The 21,106-nt window shown below is 41.7% G+C and overlaps 2 long non-coding RNA genes across 2 annotated transcripts; both read left to right on the top strand.

Moving 5' to 3' along the window:
* The first annotated feature begins 2,602 nt into the window (after positions 1–2,602).
* Positions 2,603–3,569, top strand: LOC309845555. The gene is made up of 2 exons (XR_014301341.1): positions 2,603–2,852; positions 3,334–3,569. It is a non-coding gene; the product is annotated as an uncharacterized lncRNA (long non-coding RNA).
* A 10-nt stretch (positions 3,570–3,579) lies between these two features.
* Positions 3,580–18,864, top strand: LOC309845554. Its single transcript, XR_014301340.1, has 4 exons — positions 3,580–3,785; positions 4,051–4,206; positions 16,292–16,369; positions 18,609–18,864. It is a non-coding gene; the product is annotated as an uncharacterized lncRNA (long non-coding RNA).
* Positions 18,865–21,106: the final 2,242 nt, after the last annotated feature.

The following is a 21,106-nucleotide window of genomic DNA, read 5'->3' as shown; positions in this document are numbered from 1 at the left end:
TGTTAGGGTGTAGGCTTTTGACCCCCTCTCCTCCCACCACTGTGCCCAGGCAGATCCACACGCTCCTGGCATTAGCTTCCCAGGCATGTGGCCCAGCACAATTCCAGTGACTCTCAACAGTCAAGGCAACAAGTTCAAGGTCTCCTAATGTGGTGTTCTCTAAGCGCCTCTTATTAGCTTAAAGTGAGTTGGAAAGCACCACCACACCCTGTTTTGAGAAACACAGTACCTCTCTGCAAAAAAAATCCTCACAGGAAGCTCTTCAACCTCCCAGTGACCCTTCACTGTCTCTATTATAGCCTGGAAGTGGGGGATGGGCCAATGCTGGTAAAACTATTTCAAACTATTTCTCTTCCCTAGTGGTGTGTAGGCAATCCACTACCTTGCTTTGGAACAAGGGAGTACTTGCCACTTCTGTCTATTTTCCTCCCAAATTTGGCCTTTTGCCCTCTGTCTAGGTATCAAGACAAAAAGAAGAGTCAGTTTTAACACCTTGTTATACTTTGTGTTCTCAATTCTTAGATGACATCTTTTGTAACACTCTCTATGTAGGTAGTTTTTTTGTTTGTTTGTTTTGTTTTGTTTTGTTCATTTTACTATTACTCAACAGCCAGAAGGTCTCTGAACAATTCCCCCCACCTTTTTTTTTTTTTTTTTTTTAATGGAGTAAGAGTTTTGAGTGACCGGAAAGAGAAAAGCAGCACTGTGCTGTGTGCATGACTGATAAGATGTTCCTTAATTTCAGGATCTCAGAGGCTAAGAGGGAAGAGTCTGCCCTTAAATACAGAAAATGCATATTTCTTACATCTTTCTGCTTATCTCCACCCTCACTGCTCACCTTAGCTTTAGACCATTCTCTCATGCCTGTGGGGAAGATAATCCCTCCATTTAGTAATCAGTGACATTGTGTATCCCTCCTCTGCCCTCACCCAACTGTTCCTAACATAAATAAATGACCACAAAGATGGTGGCTCTAAACAAAAGAACTTCATTGTCTCATGGTCCTGGAGCCCAGAGGCCAAAATCAGGGTATCCTCAGATTTAGTTCCTTCTGGAGGCTCTGAGGAAGAAACCACCCCTTGCCTCTCTCCTAGCTGCTTCTGGCTCTAGCAAGCTTTGGCTTTCGGTGACTGGTAGAGACATCAGTTCAACCTCTGTCTCCGTCTTCACATGGCTTTCTCTGTGAGTCTCTGTCTCAAATCTTCTTGCTCTTCTGAGGACACCGGTCATTGGTGTCCTCTATCTAAGTCTCTAGATAAGTCTCTAAAAACTGTATCATTTCGAGATCCTTCACCTACTTATGTCTGCAAAGACCCTATTTCCAAATAAGGTCTCATTTACAGCTACTAGGGTTAGGACTTGGATGGATCTTTTTGTGGGAGGAGAGGTGTGGAACACCACTCAGCCACCACCATGACAAAGTGCTTCTCCAACACAGCCTTCCTTCTCCTCATTACTCAGCGTTCACCAACCAACCTCCAAACAGTAAGGCTGAGAATGCTTCTGAAAGACTGAGACATACACTGGCAGACCAGTTTTGGTTTTTTTTTTTCTTTCCCACAGACTGGGTGAATGAGAGTGGGGAGTGAAGAACACAAAGTAGAGAAACCTCAGTCCTGGAAGGAGGAGCAGGAGACAGCGCACGGAGGCCAACTCAGCGAGAGCCAACGGCCACCAGCAGCATCTCCTACTGAGGAAGCAGCAATCTATCTATGTAGGCGGGTCCTCATCCCTGCTCTGGAAACCCTGCGGGAACACACTCAGACACGCACATATACACCACACACATATGCCGCACACACAGACATGCACACCTCCCACCCCAGTGCCCCCGCACACCACACACACACCATACCCTCCCCGCAGACACCATACCCCCCCCTACACACACACCATACTTTCACACATACGACAAAGCTGACTGTACTGTGACCCTAGACTGGAGGTAAGGCTCTGGGACACTAACAGTATGACGGTGACAGGAAGAGAAAGCCTGGCTCCTTGGCCAGAGTGACATTCACACCCCGTGTGTCTTAATAACCACCACAAAGCCCTCCTATCCCTGATCTCCTCCTGGCTTCCCCACTCATTCCACACAATATCATAAGTGATCTTCCTACAAAATCAAATCTGACTTCAATGTCACTCTCGTATGAACCTGTCAGGGGCTTCTCAGAGCCTCCTGAATGTCATCCTGTCAAGTTCTAAGCACACAGACTCCTCACGGTTTCCCTGAATACTTCGAGCGCATGCTGTCACCACACCCCTGCACACACTGCTCCATCAGCCTGGGGTTTGCTTCCATTTCCTTCCCCCTCCCCCGCACCCCCACCGAATTCCTATCTACTCATCATGAGCAGCTTTGCCCTGTAGGTGTCAAGAAAGAGGGGCAATTTGGATGACCAGCACAGTATGCTTAGACAGACCATCATCCTGTGAGTTGGTCCAAGGTTCCAGGATCATGGTGTGCACCTTGCCAGGCTGGATCATCCCTGTTCTGGGAAACCCTCCCCCTCCAAAAGCCGGTTTCCTTGCAACTGCCACGTGCACATGTGGGCATGACACCCTGTGCCTGTTACTACCAGCCCTCCTCACGTCTTTCAGAAACTGTTTCTTCCAGGAGACTTGAGAGCAGTCATCTGGACCTGTTTGTCCTTGTGTTCATAGCACCTGGGACAAAGTCAGTATTTCTTAGGGTTAGATGCCTGCAAAGGGAGCAGTAACCTCCCTGCTGCTTCTTTGGTCCCCAACAAGGAAGTAGCAATGGTGCCTACATTTCCTGTGGGGCAGCACTAGGGAGAATTGGGAGACGGTCCCTGTGCACTCAGCTCCTGGGACTCCAGCAGTGGAGGGTGAGTCAGCATATTGACGGCGGTATGTGGCCTTGATCCAGCCCTGGACACCAGTGTCTACCCCCACAGCTCTGGCTGGTTGTGTCCCTTAAGATAATTACAGTGTGCTTTTTAAAAAACATATATTATTATAGAGATACTAATTGTTTGTTATAGAAAATTAGGAAAACAGAAAAACCAGAAATATTCCTGTTTAAAATTTTGGTGTATTTGTCTCCAGATTTGGGAAGGTAATTCTGTTTTGTTTTGTTTTGTTTTGTTTTTCTTTAGGTTTGCTACATAGAGAGAACTATAAGACAGAGATGATGTTATATTTATAATTTCACATCTGGTTTTTTTGATGTAATGTCTTAACATAAACATTCCAACTTGGATATAAATAGTTGATAAGCATTTTATGGCTGATATTGAACTTTTTTGTATCTCATGTCTATGCTGTCTTCTTTTTTTTAAAAAAAGATTTTATTTATTTATTTGACAGAAAGAGAGCACAAGCAGGGGGAATGGCAGGCAGAAGGAGAGAGAGAGAGAAGCAGGCTCCCCACTGAGCAGGGAGCCAGGTGTGGGGTTCCATCCCAGGATCTTGGAATCATGACCTGAGCCAAAGGCAGCTGCTCAACCGACTGAGCCACCCAGGCACCCCCTGCACTGTCTTCTTTACTTCCTGGTTCCTTCTCAAGGAAAAAGGCTGATGAAAATAAAAAGTTCAGGGTGATATTTATTTCCCACTATTTCCTGCTCAACCAGAAATTCAAGTACCAGAAATCTCCTTAGTCTCTCCGATTCTCTAGCTCTTCATTTATTAAACCCAGTTCTTAGTGTAGTTTTGAAGGAGAAATGAGATCATCTGCAGCAGATTCCTCTACATTTCTGAAGGTGGCCCGTGCTCAAATCTCAAATCGGGGAAACTCTCTGTTCCTGCTCCGTAACCAGGTCCGTCCCCGGGGGACAGAGATCATAGGGAGTCTCTCATGTCATGCAGGGGCCCGTGTCAAGCAAAGACCCAAGAAGTTTAGGTACTGCAGGTAGGAGACAAACCTGGGACCAGTGTCAGCTGGCACCCAGAACTGCTACTGAGCAGAAGCAGAGGAGGTCTGCCGGGGCCTGAGAGCCATTAAATCCCTTTACAAAGGGGAGGATTTGCTCAGCAAACTGTCCGCGTCCTCAGACCTGACCCTTCTACATCGACCACTTACAGAAGGCAACTGGCACGAAGGATCCACCCCCTGGATCTCTGAACAGAACCGAGAGCCTCCCCCCGCTTGAACATCAGAAGCCGCCAGTGCCCAGAGTGGACCTTGACCAGACCGAGGCCTTTCCTCAGCCGCGCACCCCCAGACTGACTTCGTGTGTGGTTTGTTCACTTCCTGCCCCCTTCTGTTATCTTGTTTGTTGTGTGGTTTGTCCTCTCTCCTGCTCTGTGGGCTGTTAAAGACGCCACGTTTAATTCCATGGGGAGATGTCCTTGAGGTGGGGACCCAGAACCTGTTTTCTCATTGTGATTTCACTTTGCTTTATGACTGACTATAGCTGGTGCTGTGGAAAGACACAGCTGGTGTGTGCGCCTTCCTACCATGCTTGTGACAACCTCCAAGACCTTCCACGTCCCCTTCTTGCTGGTCAGGTCAAAACCTGGCTCAGAGCTCCCTGGCTTCGCGGAGCCACTGCTCTGACTTCCAACTGGGACTGCTCCTCTTCTCTGGCATTTAAATTGAAATGAAAATGAATTTATCAGTCATTCAGATATTCACAGTTGAGAGCTTTATAAGGAAATTCTTGATAAGCATCTATCCCATGATCTCTGGAACTGAGGAGTTGTTTTGCACGTAGACAACATTTTTTGGTTGGGGGTGGCAGAAATCAGGGAACAAGTGGGGTAGAGCATCATATAATCCCAGAATAAATTTCTTCCCCGCCTACCCCCTTCTTTCATGGGCTCTGCTAATTGCATCTCCACTTGTGGTAAGAAATGAGGCAGTAGGCTGTTCTGTGCCAGCTGAGGGAGAGACAAGGTCAGGGGAATCCCAGGTTGAAGGTGAAAAGGGCAATTCTTGACCGAGTCATTCTGGACACTTCCAGGCCCTGTGCTAGCTTCCTGTTTATGCGAGAGACTGATGGACAAGGCAAGCAGCCGCTAGCATATCCTAGCCTATCTGCACATGCTCCCCCGTAATGGCCAGGAATCCAGGAGAGAAACAGGCAGTGATGGTGCCACCCTTGTGCCTCCTGGGCTGGTCTGTTTTCTCACCACTAAAAGAACATTCTCCCTGGACTCTTTTACCTTAGTTCTTGTAGTTTTGTGGAACAAACTGTTAAAGCAGCTATGTGAAGAAGAAAAGGGTAAAAGATAGCCAGAGGGGTTCTGGAGGTAAAAGTCAGGAATGCAAGGCAGGTCGGACACCCCCGCCCCCGCTGGGAGCAACCCTTCCCTCTCTGTGATGGCTCCAGGCTCCTCTCTCTCCTTCTCCCTGACTTGGCTTCCACCCAGATGACTGCTGCTGGCACACGGCTTTCAGGCAGCCCATCACACCGTTTCACTGTGACCTCCACTATGTGCTGCTTAGTTCTATGTGTCTCTTCATTCTTAGGCCCAAGATGAGCACTTTGATGGACCCAGTATTTGGGGGTTGAATTGTGTCCCCCCCCCTTCAACAAAGGATATACTCAGTCCCGGCCCTGGTACCTGTGAATGTGACCTTATTTGGAAATAGGATCTTTGCAGATGTAATCAAGTTAAGAGGACATCATACTGATTAGAGTGGGTCCTAAGGCTAATATGAGTGGTGTCCTTAAAAGAAGTCATATTTGGACCCAGGAGAAAAGATGCTCGGGGAGAGCCCCATGTGGTAACAGAGACAGGGACTGAAGTGATGCACCTAAGAGCCAAGAAAAAGGATTTTTGGACCCAAAAACACAAGAGGCAAGGGCAGAACCTTCCCTAGAGCCTTTGGAGCTTGATTTTAGACATCCAGCCTCAGAATAATAAAAGAATACATTTTCTATTATTTTAAGAATACATTTCTATTATTTATTATTTTAATTTATCATTATTAATTAATTTAATTTAATTTGTTATTTTAATATTTTCTATTATTTAATAGAATACATTTCTATTATTTTAATGTTATTTATTATTTTTATCTAATATTTTAAATATTTGTATTATTTTAATACATTTCTATTATTTCTGTTATTTTAAGTTTGTGATAAGTTGTTAAAGCAACCCAGCAACCCTAGGAAACTTATACATTCAGCCTGGGTTTTGGGTACCTACCTGGCCAGCTAGGATGTAGCCTGGCCAGGATGTGGCTATCTCAGAGGGGATATTCACTCTTTGCCTAGTCAGCTGTGGCCAGAGAGTCAGAGTGATGTCATCCAATTGTGGCCACCTAGGCAGCAAGACTGTGGATAGAGTCGTATCCCGGAAAAGGAGACTTGACCATGCATAGGGTTTTGCTCGTGTGGCCTTTCCAGTGCCAACTAGGCGGCTTTTAAGTGAATCTGCCTTTCTAAAGGCACACACTGCCCAGAATTGCATGCCTCCTCTGGCTATAGTCCAGCCCAGGCGTTATTTCTGTTATTGTCTTTGTTTGCCAAAGCAGTGTTCGTAATATAAGTTATTTTCCCATCTGCAACTCCCAACGGAGAGTTTCTTCCAACAGAAGGTATATTGATGAATGTCCAGACCTGCTCTTGGTCCCAGGTGAGCCCAGTGGCAGTGCCACCCATTCTGGCCAGCGTTGAAGCAGAACAGTTCTAGGCCAACCTTGAAGGCATGTTTAGCTGGTATAGCCAGAGGTAGTTACCGTCTTAAGGAGAACTAAGGATCTGACCCAGAAAATTGGATAGTGCCAACAGTCATGTCAAGTGAGATAAAGAGAAGCAAGAAGCATTGTCCAAAGCCTAAGGGCTTGAAAGCTTGATGGACCCAGGTGACAAGAATGAGGAAGAAAGCAGTTTAAAACCAAGAGCATGAATGATGAGCATATGCAGGATTTTCTCTTTCCTGCTTCACCAGCGTGTAGCCCAGGGTCGATGTGGTATCTTAGCCCAGAGTAGACAGTGTAAGACTCTCTACTCTTAAAAAATGCTTTTTCTATGAAGTTAACTTTTGTTCTCGTGAATAAGCGATTTTGACATATTAGGACTCTGTATTTATGACGATTGCCCTGAATATCTGTTCAAAAAACCTGTTCTTAATTTAAGAACAATAGCAGACTGTAAGTTACTGACAGGGTTGACTAGAGCTTAGCTTTGCCACTTATCTAAATATGATCTGCTGTATATAACTTGTTTTCATGAATGTGAAAGTTACACCTATTCACTGTAGAGATTTACAATAGAAACTTGTTTTAGAAAAGGTTTAGGGTCTGATGCCAGAAGTGATTTAGAAATGGTTCTTCCAACCAGATCTCTGCTTAGGGTGTGTCCCTGTTAGTGTTTCTTTCTTTTCACTTCCTGAAACTCTAGCTTTGCTCAAAACTTAGTATTATCTCCCCAGCCCTACCCCCACCCTGGAAAGCACTGTTTTTACTGATCCTAGTTCCTCTACTAAGACAACTTCTAGTAAAATCTGTCAACTTATAGGAATATCTTACATTGCCTTTGCATACCTCTTATGAAGAACCTTGGGAAAGATTCCCATATGGAGTTGGAGACATTTTGACCTCACAGCCATGCTTCCTATTCTCTGGAAAGTAGATGACATTAGTAGACTCTGTTTATTTATCTCTGGTTCTTAGGCAAGATACAGTAAGATCAGTGGGCCACCTCTTAGACATGACTGCATTTCTGTGAAAGAGAGAAGATGTCATGCTGCAAATTTATAGCATGAGAGTCCCTCTTTATTTAGGAACAGTCCTTGCTTACTTTTAATGTTTTCCCTTAAAAATAGAGGAAAAACTGTCTATACAATGCCTCATATAAGGCAAGAGATTTTTATCATCATGGCCCTGGTGAAGGTAATAAGAAGATTGTAGTATTTTTCACTCCGACCTTTTCCTCTAGTCATTTATTTACCCCCACAGAGGCATGGCTGTAGCTGGTGGACAACTGGGATCCTTGGGGTTGTGAAAATCTGCTCATCTTGAGCCACTTATATGAGCCCACATGTAGGCTCCTGCCCATCAGTGTTATGACGTTGTGACTGTGATTCGGCCTCCAGGCTCCAAAGCTGAGGGTAGGTGGTGGTGGCAGTTCTTTTTTTCCTGTGTATGTTCTCCAAGTGCACCCAGGGTAGTCACCCTATCTCCTCTACAGGGTTTTGCACCCTGTGCCAGTCAACTCTAGGGATGACTACAACTGTCTCCTTTGACTACAACTTGCACCCTGTGCCAGTCAACTCTAGGGATGACTACAACTGGCTTCTGAGATTTTTGCCCACCTTCCCAAAGAGTCTTTCTAATCAAGGTCCTTTCTTGTCTTCCATTAATGTGATGACATCATACTCTACGGGGTTGATCAGGTAAGTAAAGGACATTCTTTGCGTGAATGGGACTACCTTTCCAGCTTTGCCCATAGGTCCTTCTCCCATCCTTCTTTTTGGTGGTAGTGTATGGAAAGAAATGGTGAAGTCAACGCTGAAAAAGCTCATATTCTAGAAATGTAGTGATTATAGCCTGAAAAAGTTCAAGAGAAGTTGTAGTTGAAAGACATGTTCTACTCTTGTGCTATATAATTCCAAATGATAAATTTAATATGACCAGAAAATGAGTTTTTCACTCACATTTTCCTTCATACTCTGCCCGAGACTTGCATTTGTGGTCATCATTAGCAAAGCATGGTAACAACCTTTGAGAGAGCTATTGGAAGACGGTATTCAGGTATGATGGATGATGCTACATCATGAGTAATGATGCAAACATTAAATCATTGGTATCAGAGAATTGCACAGGCCAGAACAGCTATATTGTTTCAATACCGAGAGGTTCTGAAGAGTTATAGCATTGTAAGAAATTGGCCAGGAATTGTGCATTTGGTTGTAAAGAGCACAAAGGAATGATTCCTGGATCTAAACAGGGAGAGATAGTACAAAGAATCTTCATGTGCACTGATTGAATAACAAATGAATGGATAAATACTTCTTTACCATTATTCCAAATCTTCATTGATAGATTAATAATGATACCTTACATGGATCCATGAATTTTGTAAGACATTTCTCAATCAAAATGCTTACATAGACAGAGACCTTGAAGAAAATGTTTGCCCAAGGCCTCCCACACCTTACCTTTACCCTATCTTCATTCATCATTCTTGCAAGAAAGAAGTGACACAGTTTCTTTGTAAGAATAATTCCTTGGTCATAGACCTTGATCTCATAATATCTGATTAGTCATTCTTTATCTTTTTTGTATGCTCAGTCTTTCCCTCTCCATTTACACAATTGAGTTCTCCTTTTCTGGTGTAGTCCTTTTGACTTCTATCCTAGTGAGCAACCATACCAATGTACTTTCTTTTCATCATCACCCTTATTGAAGAGATAATTCATAGCCTCTCTAACCACCTGTATTAATTTCCCATAGTCTGAGTTCTACTCGTGTTATTTTCCCCCCTTTCCCTTTTCCTTCATTAGCTCTGTTCATGTGTTTGTGTGTATTTTATTTATTCATAAGTAAGTCAGTATTGACCCCTCTTCTGAACTTCAGATTTGCATTTCCATCAGCCCATGAGAAAGCTCTTCCCTGATGTCTTCATGGTCATTCAAACTGGACAAACTTAAAACTGAATCCACCATTAAGCCCATATCTTACTACTCCCATCTTCCACTGTTACCCAAAATGCTACTGTGGGCTTTCCTAGTTTGATGGTGACTAGAGATATTTTTTTTCTTCCTCCCTATTCCAAAGTTCCTGAATCCTCCCCCCTTTGAAAGGTTGCTAACTTTTGTTTTAGCATTCATTCCCTTTGGCGTGGGAGAATGAAATTGGTTCCTCACCAGTATTTTCACTCCTAGTCTTTTGCGCCATTCTTCACCAAGATAATTGATCAGTATATTGATCATAAATTAATAATTATTTCCTCTGCATTAGAAATAATTGTGATATAGAAAAATTTCTATTGAATTCTAAGCTATGTCTCAAGAATGATTCATTGCTAAGGGTAGGGGAAATCTTCTATATTTTCCTCTATAGTTCAAAATTAACAAGGAGGGTTAGAAGTTGGGGGAATTCAGGAGAGAAGGAGAAGCAGACAAAGAAATGAAAATAAGAGGAAAAAGATAGGTAAAGTAAGAGGTTAATCTAGGAGTCCACAAGATCTGTCTCAGAAGAGAAAGGAGCAGAGGAAACAGGAAGTAACACTTACATGAGGAGGGGCAAATGCCTCTTAGAGGTGATCTGGCCTTGGGACCACTGCTAGCAGCTCTCCAGGGTGGTGTCAGTCTTCACGTGCTGTCTAGGCAGAACACCCCTAGGTCAATCTGGTTACTTGGCAGATGTTAGGCTTTTTTTAGACCTTCTATAGAATCAGAAGCCAGGTAGAGGTAGTTCAGAGGCATGAAGTCAACCATTAAGTCAGAAACTGCACCATCAGGTAGTAAAAATTAATGAAGACCAATCTCAGACTAAAATCTGCTGGTAATGCTTTCTCTGACCAAGCAGACACAGGTTGTCCTATAGCAGCTTGCTGGGATCTGGGAGAGGCCTCTCTTTCTTCATCTTGAAGGGCACTGGATAATAGCAAATTTTGTCTTTTCATGCAAGACTTCACTGTCCTGCATGACTTTACTTACAGGGTCATGCAAGTCTGAGCAATGTGACCCTGTAACATGGCAGAGTAGGAGGCCTTCTAGGGGATCCAGATGTGGTGGGGAAGTGGGGAACAGCCGGGTAGAATCTTCTGTCAAGGCCAGTGAGTGGTGCCACAAACTATGCCCCACTCGCACAGGTGTCATAGAATCCCTGAGTGTTAGTAAATGTATCCAGTTGTGCTCCATAAAACTGAGTTTTAGAATATTTCCATCACCCTAAAAATTTCCGTCATGCTCATGGCAGTCTCATTCTTACTCCCATCTACTTTCTATCTCTATCATTTTGCCTTCTCTAGAAATTTCAGGTAAATGGAATCATACACAATTTATGTTGTTTTTTTTTTACTTATCTTAATGTTTTTGAGGTTCATCCATATTGCCACAAGTATAAGCAGTCTGGTTGGTTTTTTCTTTCTTTGTTCGTTGTTTGTTTCATTTTTACTGCTGAGGTATTGGTATTCCATGCATGGGTGTTCCACCAGTTGTCTATTTATTTACCAGATGCCAGGACTGATTCCTTCCACTTTGGGGCTATTATAAATAATGTCATTGTCAACATTCATGTACAAGTTTTTGTGTAGACATATGTTCTAACCTCCCTTCAGTCAATACCAAGAAATGGAATTACAGAGTCAAATGATATGTCTGTGTTTAACTTTTTAAGAAAATGTCGGACTATTTTCCAAAGTGACTGTGCCCATTTATATTCTAACCAGCTCCAGTTTCTCCATAACCTCACTGACACTGAGTATTGAAAGTTATTTTTACTCTAGCAGATCTCATGGGTGTGTAGTGGTATCTCCTGATTTTAATTTGCATTACCTAATGACTAATGATATGGAGAATATTCTCATGTGCTTATTAGCCATATGGATTTTTTCTTTGGTAAAATGCCTTTTCCAATATTTTGCTCATTTTTAAAAATAGATTGTTATTTTATTATAAAACTGAAAAATTCTCTTTATTAGAAGCAAGTCCTTAATCACGCATATGATTTATAAATAGGTCTCCCAGCCTTGGCTATCTTTTCATTCTCTTAATGCTATCCTATGAAAACGAAGTTTTCCATTTTGGTGGAATTCATTTGATCCCTTTTTTCTTCTTTTATAGATCATGTTTTTAATATCTAAGAAACCCTTGTCTATCCCAGGATAATGTAGGTTTTTCCCATTGTCTTCTAAAAGATCGTTAGTTCCGGCTCTTACATTTAGGTCTATAATTCATAGTTAGCTAATTTTTGTGTATAGTGTGTGTGGTAAAGGTCTCAGGTATGGCTCTTTCTTGGTCCTCTTTGGGGTTTTTGTTGGGTATGTATATCCCATTGTGCAGTACAGAGAACTAAAAATATTATCTTTTCAACATGGATTTGCCATGACACAGTTGCCAATTATTAATTTACCATAAATGTGTGGCCTCATTTCTGAACTCTCTATTATATTCCTAATATGCCCATACTTTCACCAATACCACATTGCGTTGATGACTATAGCTTTACATTGAGTTTGAAATTAGTTCCTTTTACAAAAAAATATTTGGCTATTCTAGAGCCTTTGCATTTAAACACACAGTTTAGAATCAGCTTGTCAATTTATCAAAAAAAGAAAGAAAGATATAAGGAAAGAAAAAAAAACTTGCTGGGATTTTAATGGAGATTGGTTGAATGTATAGATCAATTTAAGGAGAATTGCAATCCTCATAATATGGAATCTTCTATTCCATGAGCATGATTTATCTTCCCATTTATATAGATCTTTTAAAGTTTTTAAATAGTGTTATTTTGTTTTCCTTAGGTCTTCCATTTCTTTTGTTAAATTGATTCCTAGGGATTTTATTCTTTTTGATGCCATTATGAGTATTCTTCTTTTCTTAATTTCATTTTCAGATTGTTGGTTGCTAGTAAATAGAAATATAATTTTTTTTTGTATATGAATCTTATAGTCCTATGACATTGCTAAGCTCACTTAATAGATCTAGTGGATTTTATGGGTTCTTTGTGGCTTTCTACACAAAAGATCATGTCATCTGTGAATACCTATAATTTACCTCTTTTTTTCCAATCTGTATGCTTTTATCTTCCAATATATATGCTCTTTACATTAGTTTTCTTGCCTTCTTTTCTTTCTTTTTAAAAGATTTTATTTGTTTATTTCACAGACAGAGATCACAAGTAGGCAGAGAGGCAGGCACAGAGAGAGGGAGGCAGGCTCCCTGCCAAGCAGAGAGCCGATGCAGGGTTCGATCCCAGGGATCCCTGGGATCATGACCTGAGCCGAAGGCAGAGGCTTTAACCCACTGAGCCACCCAGGCACCTCGTTTTCTTGTCTTCTTGCCATACATTTGGATACGTATAGAGAGAAGACATATAGATAGAAGATATGTAGATAAAAGAGATATAAATATAGTTAGATGATTTATTATAAAGAATTGCTTCCCATGATTATGGAGGCTGAAAAGTCCTATGATCTGCCACCTGTAAACTGAAGACCTGGGAAAGCCAAGAATGTCATTCCTGAGTCCAAAGGCCTGAGAACCAGAGGAATTGATGATATAAATCCCAGCTCCAGGGCCGGAGAAGACCTATGTCCCAGCTCAAGCAGGTAGGCAAGAAATGAATGACACCTCACTTCCTCCACTTTTTGTTCTGTTCAGGTGCTCAACAGATTGCATGGTGCAAACCTGCCTTGCGGGGAGGGAGACACAATATACTTTATTCCACCAATTCAAATGTTGATCTCCTCTGGAAAGACCCTCACAGACACACCCCAAAATAATGTTTAATTTTGACACCTTGTGACCCAGTCAAGTTAACATAAAATTAACTGCCACATGTGGTTGCAGTGTATGTCCTTGTCCTCCTAATCTTAGGGGGAAATATTCAACCTTTCACATTAAGAATGTTGTTACTTGTAGGTTTTTATAGAAGCCCTTTATCAGATTAAGGAGGTTTTTTCTATTCCTAATGTGTTAAAAGTTTTTAGTCATGAATGAGTAAATTTGTCAAGTGATTTTTCTGCTTCATTGTGATGATCTTATTTTCTCTCTTTTCTTCTATTTACATAGTATATTACATTAATTGATTTTTGAGTGTTAAACCAACCTTGCATTCTGGGATACACCTCACTTATTCATAGCATATAATTTTTTTTTTTAAGATTTTATTTATTTATTTGACAGAGAGAAATCACAAGTAGATGGAGAGGCAGGCAGAGAGAGAGAGAGGGAAGCAGACTCCCCGCTGAGCAGAGAGCCCAATGCAGGACTCGATCCCAGGACCCTGAGATCATGACCTGAGCCGAAGGCAGCGGCTTAACCCACTGAGCCACCCAGGCGCCCCCATATAATTATTTTTTATATTTTCCTTTATTTTGTTCATATTTTATTAAAGATTTTTTGCATATTTGTTTGTGAGCCTATTTTCTTTTCTTGTGATGCTTTTAACCTCCCTTTGGTATCAGGCTAATACTTACCTAATAAAATTAATTGAGAATTGTTCTGTCCTTGCCTATTTTCTAAGAGTTTGCTGGTGTTGGCATTATTTCTCCCTTAAATATTTATTAGAATTCACCAGTATAGCCCAAATGGGCCTACGCTTTTCTTTGTGGAAAACATTTTTGTTAATTTAAATTTTGGGGTTTTTTTTGTTTGTTTGTTTGTTTTGGTTTTTTTTGCTTGTTACAGGTCTATTCAGATTTTTTTAAAAGACTTTATTTATTTTTTAAAGATTTTATTTATTTATTTGACAGAGAGAGAGAGATCACAAGTATGCAGAGAGGCAGAGGGAGGAAACAGGTTGCCTGCTGAGTAGAAAGCCTGATGCAGGGCTTGATCCTAGGACCCTGAGATCATGACCTGAGCTAAAGGTAGAGGCTTAACCCACTGAGCCACACAGGTGCCCCCAGATTTTGTTTCTTTTTGTGTCAGATTGGGTAATTTGTATCTTTATACACATTTGTCTATCTCATCTAAGAGATGAGATAGACAAATGTGTATAAAGATACATCTCATCTAAGAGATGAGATGCTGAACAGTTTAAAGAAGGACAGAGCTGAACTTCTAGAGATGATTTTTTGTTGATGTCTAGCAGTGTTTAGACATGCTGTATGGCCCTTACAGCATGGAAGATAAAATGGCTACTTTAACATTGGAGGAAGCTGAGGAGAGAGACAGTCACTAGGAGGAAACTCCTTGTGGAGCCATATGGTCTCACACTATAGGAGCAATAGCCTGCATACAGTTTTAAGTTTTCTTTTTGGACAGTAATTCTTTACTGTTATCCTCCATCTTCAGTATATTTTTTGAAACCTTCATCCTGTTTTTAGCTGTATTGTGGAGAGCTAATGAAGGGGCATGAAGAAAAGTGGTAAAGAACAAGAGAAGGAGAAGCAGTAACACACAGGAGTAGCAGTAACACACAGAGGCAGAACGGCAGAATTACAAGATATCAAGAGATAACCTTGGTACAGGGTATAGCAAAGGTGGCAAGCAACAGTCAGAGTCTGTGGACCATGTAAGCATTCCTCAATGGTTTCCAAAGGTTCCCTTAGGGAGGGAAACTTGGGAGAAAGAAAAAAAAAAAAAGAAGAGGTTAGAGTTAGGTCCCAGTAACAAATCCAAAAGTTTTTTTACTCACGTAACATTTTTACCCTAAGTCACCTGGAGAGCTCTAATTTAAGTCACCCTCTTTCTGGGATCAAGGCTGGAAAAAAAAAAGGAAGAAATTTCTAGAATCTAAGGGATGAAGGGTCTATGTCTTTGAGTTATGTGTACCTGAAAAAAAAAGTGGCCCTATTTGATAACCTCAGGCACGTCAAGATGGGACATATTAGTTACACACCATCTTCCCAATAATCACTATCTACATTTCCCAGGGCACCAGTGGAGTTAGGGTATTAGCTCCTCCTTTCAAATTAAAAGTAATCAGATAAAATCACATCACATAAAAGTGTACTCTTTCCCAAGGTTAATAACAGCATTTTTAAAGGACACTTTAGCTCTCCCAGAGACATTGCTCATTACAAAGAAATAGATGGTTAACTAGCCAAAATTCAAACAGCAATGATGATAGAACATTTTTTTCTTTGGGGTGAAACTTTTGAACTCCTTAGATCACACAAATAGATTATGCTATAACTTGCTTATTCATAGATAAGTCCTGTCCTGAGCCAAGAATGGCAGCTAGTCAGGCAAGCTGAAGAGAGAACATAAAAGAAGTATTTAAACTCCATTAACTGAGCACTTAGACAATCTACCTATATCTAATTATTTCACTATTAAATGCCTATGAATCTGACCAAAGAGAAAGCTTCAAAGTAGATACATTAGTGGTTTTAGTCACAGATCTCAGAAGTAAAGGTTATTTAAAGTGGGGTCCTTCTGGGGCACCTGGGTGGCTCAGTGGGTTAAGCCTCTGCCTTCAGCTCAGGTCATAATCCCAGGGTCATGGGATCGAGCCCCGCATCGGGCTTTCTGCTCAGTGGGGAGCCTTCTTCCCCCGACTCCCTGCCTGCTACTGTGCCTATTTGTGATCTCTGTGTGTGTGTGTCAAATAAATAAAATCTTTAAAAATAATTAAATAAATGGGGTCCTTTTTACCATCTTGGTTGGAGCCTTGTTATATTTGGGTGACTTGTTATTTACTCCACCCTTTTCTTTTTTCTTATCTTCTCCATCTCCATACCTCTCCTAACAGGCTTTGTGGTCAGTGCCTCCAAAGGGCCAGGAAGAAGCATGGAAAACAGAGGCCTGTGGAAGCTTGGGGACTTCTTGGGTTTGTCTCTGATAAGATTTTATCAGTTGAGGTGATTAGGGCTTGAGGAGTGGGAGCAAGGGAGAGAGACAGGAGCATTAAAAAGACTCCTATAGCCTAGGAGCAGGATGGAGGTAAAGAGAAGGGCCAAGCTTGACTTTATTGCCAGGTTAGCTTCATAAGGACTCAGAAGGAAAACTAAATTAATACAGTTTTAATCCAGAGATGAGATTTCCCATGAACTTTGTGAACTGAGGTTTATGTCAATGTACAGGTATATTCTTCTCTAGATACAAATGGAAAGCTTGAGGCTTTGGGAGTATGGTAGGGGTCTTACTATGAAAATTTCTGATAGAGGTAAGGAAAGAAAGCAGCTTACAATCAGAGAATTATTTTCAAGACTACTGACTGGTCAACTAAAAAAAAACAGTTTCTTTTCTTTCTTTTTTTTTTTTTTTTTCTTTTGGAGTAGGGAGTGGCCCAGCCACACTTGACTGGAAGGATGCATGGGAGAAGGGAGAGCTCCTTTCCAGAACATTACCTATGCCATTTCCTGACTGCTAATGAATAGTTAATACATTTTGTTCTTGATTTCAAGCTTTCAAAGACTAAATTTCAAAATAAAAATTTAGTAAAAAGATCCTCACCAGAGTGGGTAGGATTTTCTATCATCCCATCTCTCTGAAAGCTCCCTTGGAACTTTGGAGGAGGAAGGTGCAGCATAGGAAGCCTTATCAGGAAGGGCAGTTGAGATGGACCTAGTGTCCCCGAGGCTGTCACCAGGGCACAGGGCTTCAAGAGCACGTGGCTCCTGAGGACCCAAACAGACCAGGATTGGCCAATTGCTGCTGACAGAATGCAGCAGTGGAGGTAAAACAAGAAAGGAATTTAGTTCGGTAAGGCCCACACTGGAAAGACAAGTGAACTAACATCTCAAAGATTGCCTCCCGAGTGAGGAAAATACTTCGAGATTTATATAAGGAAAATATGTAACAAAGGCCAGTGGGTCCCTGCCGGTGAGTGGTGAACATCAAAGCCATCATTGTCTTGGAGTCAATCGCTCAGGGCAGTCCTTACTGCTTGAGGGGGTAGTTTCACTTCCAATCAGGCGACATTACACCAGTAGGGTCTTCCTCCAGAGCTGAGAGACAAGCTAGAGAGAACCCAACTAGAAAGCCTGAGGTTAAATGGGAGGCAGGCAAAGTACTCTGTCAAGGGTGATGTGAAGGGCGTGTACGTGAGAAAGAGGTCAGGCCTTCTCTAGAACTCCCAGAGTCCTGACTCTTAGAGGAGGTCCCTGACAGGGGTCTCCTTAGAAGAATTAAATCATTGTCCCCTTGAGGTCCAGCTCCAGCCATCTTCCCCTTTTACAGAAACAAAGCCAATCAGTGGTAGGCAGTAGCTATCTAGAGGAAGGGACAACCCTGCCCTGGGCAGAAGCATTTCTGTCGGCCTCCATCCAGTCACAGAGCAGAAGTCCGGGAGCAGGGTGTGGGAGAGAGCAGGTCACACCCTCCTGCCTTCCCAGCCTCCACTCAGGCTGCCCCCAGGGGGAGGGGCAGGTTGAACAAGACACTCAAGATTTTCATTGCATAGGAGATTGAAGTTTGTTAAATGAACGTGACCAAAATATAAAAACTCAAATGAGATTGTTTTAATGCCAGAGAGGTTGAGGATTTAAATTGAGATAGTGCTAAGTAAGCCCAACTATGAACAGGTAGGGTGGCAGACAAGGGCAGGGGGAGGTGATCAAGACAGTACAATTCACAGCTGTTGGAAAAATAAAAATTAGATTTTGTTTATACACCTATGAGTTAAGCTTGCTCATTAAAAATAATTATGGTTTATTAGGTTTAATTTTTTGTCCTTGGTCTGTTTTTCTATGGGCTTGTTTCTTTATCTATTAATTAATTAGTAATTCATGTTTTTTGTTTTTTTTTTTTTAAGATTTTATTTATTTATTTGACAGAGAGAAATCACAAGTAGACAGAGAGGCAGGCAGAGAGAGAGAGAGGGAAGCAGGCCCCCTGCTGAGCAGAGAGCCCGATGCGGGACTCGATCCCAGGACCCTGAGATCATGACCTGAGCCGAAGGCAGCGGCTTAACCCACTGAGCCACCCAGGCGCCCCAGTAATTCATGTTTGATCGTAGGTTGGACAAAAGTTTTTTTCCCAGTTTGTGATTTGTGTTATACCTTTTAACAAGTTTTCTTCTTATAGTATTTTTTACACAATTAACTTGTCATTATTTTACTTTGTAGATTCTGGGATTTGTATCTTTCTAAGAAGAGCCTTCCTCACGCTAAAATAATAGTAAAAAAAAAAAAAGTCATTTATTATTTCTTCTAGTACTTTCTTCTCATGTTTATAAATGCCATTCTGAGAAATGTGAACTAGCCTTTAAAAGAGAGCACTCATGCTGTGAAGTGTGTAAACCTGGCGATTCACAGACCTGTATCCTGGGGATAAAAATATATTATATGTTTATAAAAAATTAAAAATTTAAATAAAAAAAAAGAGAGTACTCATTATTGCTCTGACAACAATGAATCTTTTGTGACTTTTTTTTTTCCCTAGCACTTTTCTGCTCATGCTTGGGTATGCTTTTCACTGTGATTCAGATCCTGACTTCCTGTGGTTTATTGACCTTTCTAGAACAATAACCATCAGGCTGCTTGCTCTGCACATGCCACATCAGGCTAATTGCTCCATGAAGACCAATTCCTACTCTAGATATGTACCCTTCTTACAATTACCCTAAATCTTTGTTCAAGAAGCAGCTTGATCAGAAGCCCGGTGGTATCCTTATCCCTTCTGCTAGAGAGAGTTTGATGTTAGGAACCTGGTCAGTTCCTAAAATTGAAGATCAGCAACAGCCTCAGTGGATTTGAACATAACCCTCTCTCAAGTTTCTTGGGCTTATTCTTGGGTTATGCTTTCAGTGCCACTGGAAAGATAAAGCAACACCTTTGCATTCTATTTTCCAGAATTTCTAGCACCTGCAGCTTAGGGATTATATTGTCAAAAGGCAGCAGTGCTTATTATAAGATGGAAGGGATTAGTATTAATGTAAATAGGGCCCATTATATCTTTCGTCAGAGGATTTTTGCCTACTTGATTCACCTGTCTCTTGGGATTTCTGTGTAGGTTAAAGAATGATGTTCTAAAGCCCTAGATAAGTCTCCCTAAGAAAGACTCAAAAGTCATATTATGATTAGTGTCTCCTGAACAGTTTTTTTTTTTTTTTTTCTACTATAAACTCACTCACTCATTCCAGGAATCTTCATTGAGTGCCAATGTCTTAGTGAGTTTAGGTTGTTGTAACAAATTGCCAGAGCCTGGATGGCTTAAAGAATAAACATTTATTTCTCACAGTTCTGGAGAGTAGGAGTCTAATATCAGAGTGCTAACAGGGTTGGGTTCTGATGAAAGCCTGCTTCCTGGTTCACAGACAGCCATCCTCTTGTATCCGTGGATGGCAGAAAGGATGAGAGACAGCTCTGGGTCTCTCCCTTCTATAAGCCATAATTAGACATTATGGCTTCAGCATATGACCTTGCAGGGGTGGGGGACACAAATATTCCATTCATTACGACCTACTGTGTAACAAGGCACTGGGGATAAAGTAATGTTGAACAAAACCAAATTGCTACTTACACATATTATACATTCTCATGGAGAAGAGAAGGAAAGAAAGAAAGAGAAAAAAAGAGAGGGGAATCAAAGAAAGGAAAAGAAAAGAGAAAAGAAAAGAAAGGAAGGAAGGAAGGAAAAGAAAGAGAGAGGAGAGGAGGGAGGAAGGAAGAAAAGAAATACCAAGTAAGTAAATCAATATGTACCATAGTATTAGGTAGTGAGAGATGCTATGAAAACAAAATGAGGCCGAGTAAAAGGATGAAGCATAAGAATCAGGCCGGGGGCGCCTGGGTGGCTCAGTGGGTTGGGCCTCTGCCTTCGGCTCCGGTCAGGATCCCAGGGTGCTGGGATCGAGCCCCGCATTGGCGCTCTGCTCGGCGGGGAGCCTGCTTCCTCCTCTCTCTCTGCCTGCCTCTCTGCCTCCTTGTGATCTCAATCTCTGTCCAATAATAAATAAAATCTTAAAAAAAAAAAAAAAAGAATCAGGCCGGCAGGTGGAAGACACATATCAGAGCAGAGATGCATAGACACGGAGCAGAAAAATATGGGAGCAGGTGCAAACACTTTTCAGCAGGAATATGCTTGGTGTGTATAAGGAACAGCAATCAGGACACGTGAGGCTGGAGAAGTAGTAGTGAGGGGAAGAACCAAGATAGGGTTAGAGAGGATAATGAAGATCTCATAAGCCATTGGCTAGTATTGAGCAAAAGGGCATAACCTGATTGACATTAAGGCTGTTAAGAGGAAAACCACAGGCCCAAAACGGTGTCACTTAGGTTAGGCCCCAAGTCAGTAAACCAAGACTTTATCCCAAATCTAACTGCAGTTTGAGTTTCTCAGGAATATAACATCTAACCAGTCAACCTGGGGATTTCCTGCTCAGCACTAGGAAGTTTCCTGCTGAACCCCTTCCCTCCCCCTTAGGAGGGCAACCATACCTAAAACAGTGGATTCCTTGCTAATCATTTCCTTTTTCCCACTCCCTTTCTACCTTTAAACACCTTTCCCTTTCCTGCAGCTTGATGGAGCTCCCCTCTACTTGCTAGGTGAGGTGCTACTCGAAATATGAATCAATTAATAAAGCCAATTAGATCTTTAAAATCTATTCAGTTGAATTTTTGTT

The sequence above is a fragment of the Mustela nivalis genome (assembly GCF_964662115.1).
Source record: "Mustela nivalis genome assembly, chromosome: 12".
NCBI classification, from domain to species: Eukaryota; Metazoa; Chordata; class Mammalia; order Carnivora; family Mustelidae; genus Mustela; species Mustela nivalis.
Note: the sequence above shows the minus strand (reverse complement) of the source record. Positions and strands in the feature narration are given on the sequence as shown.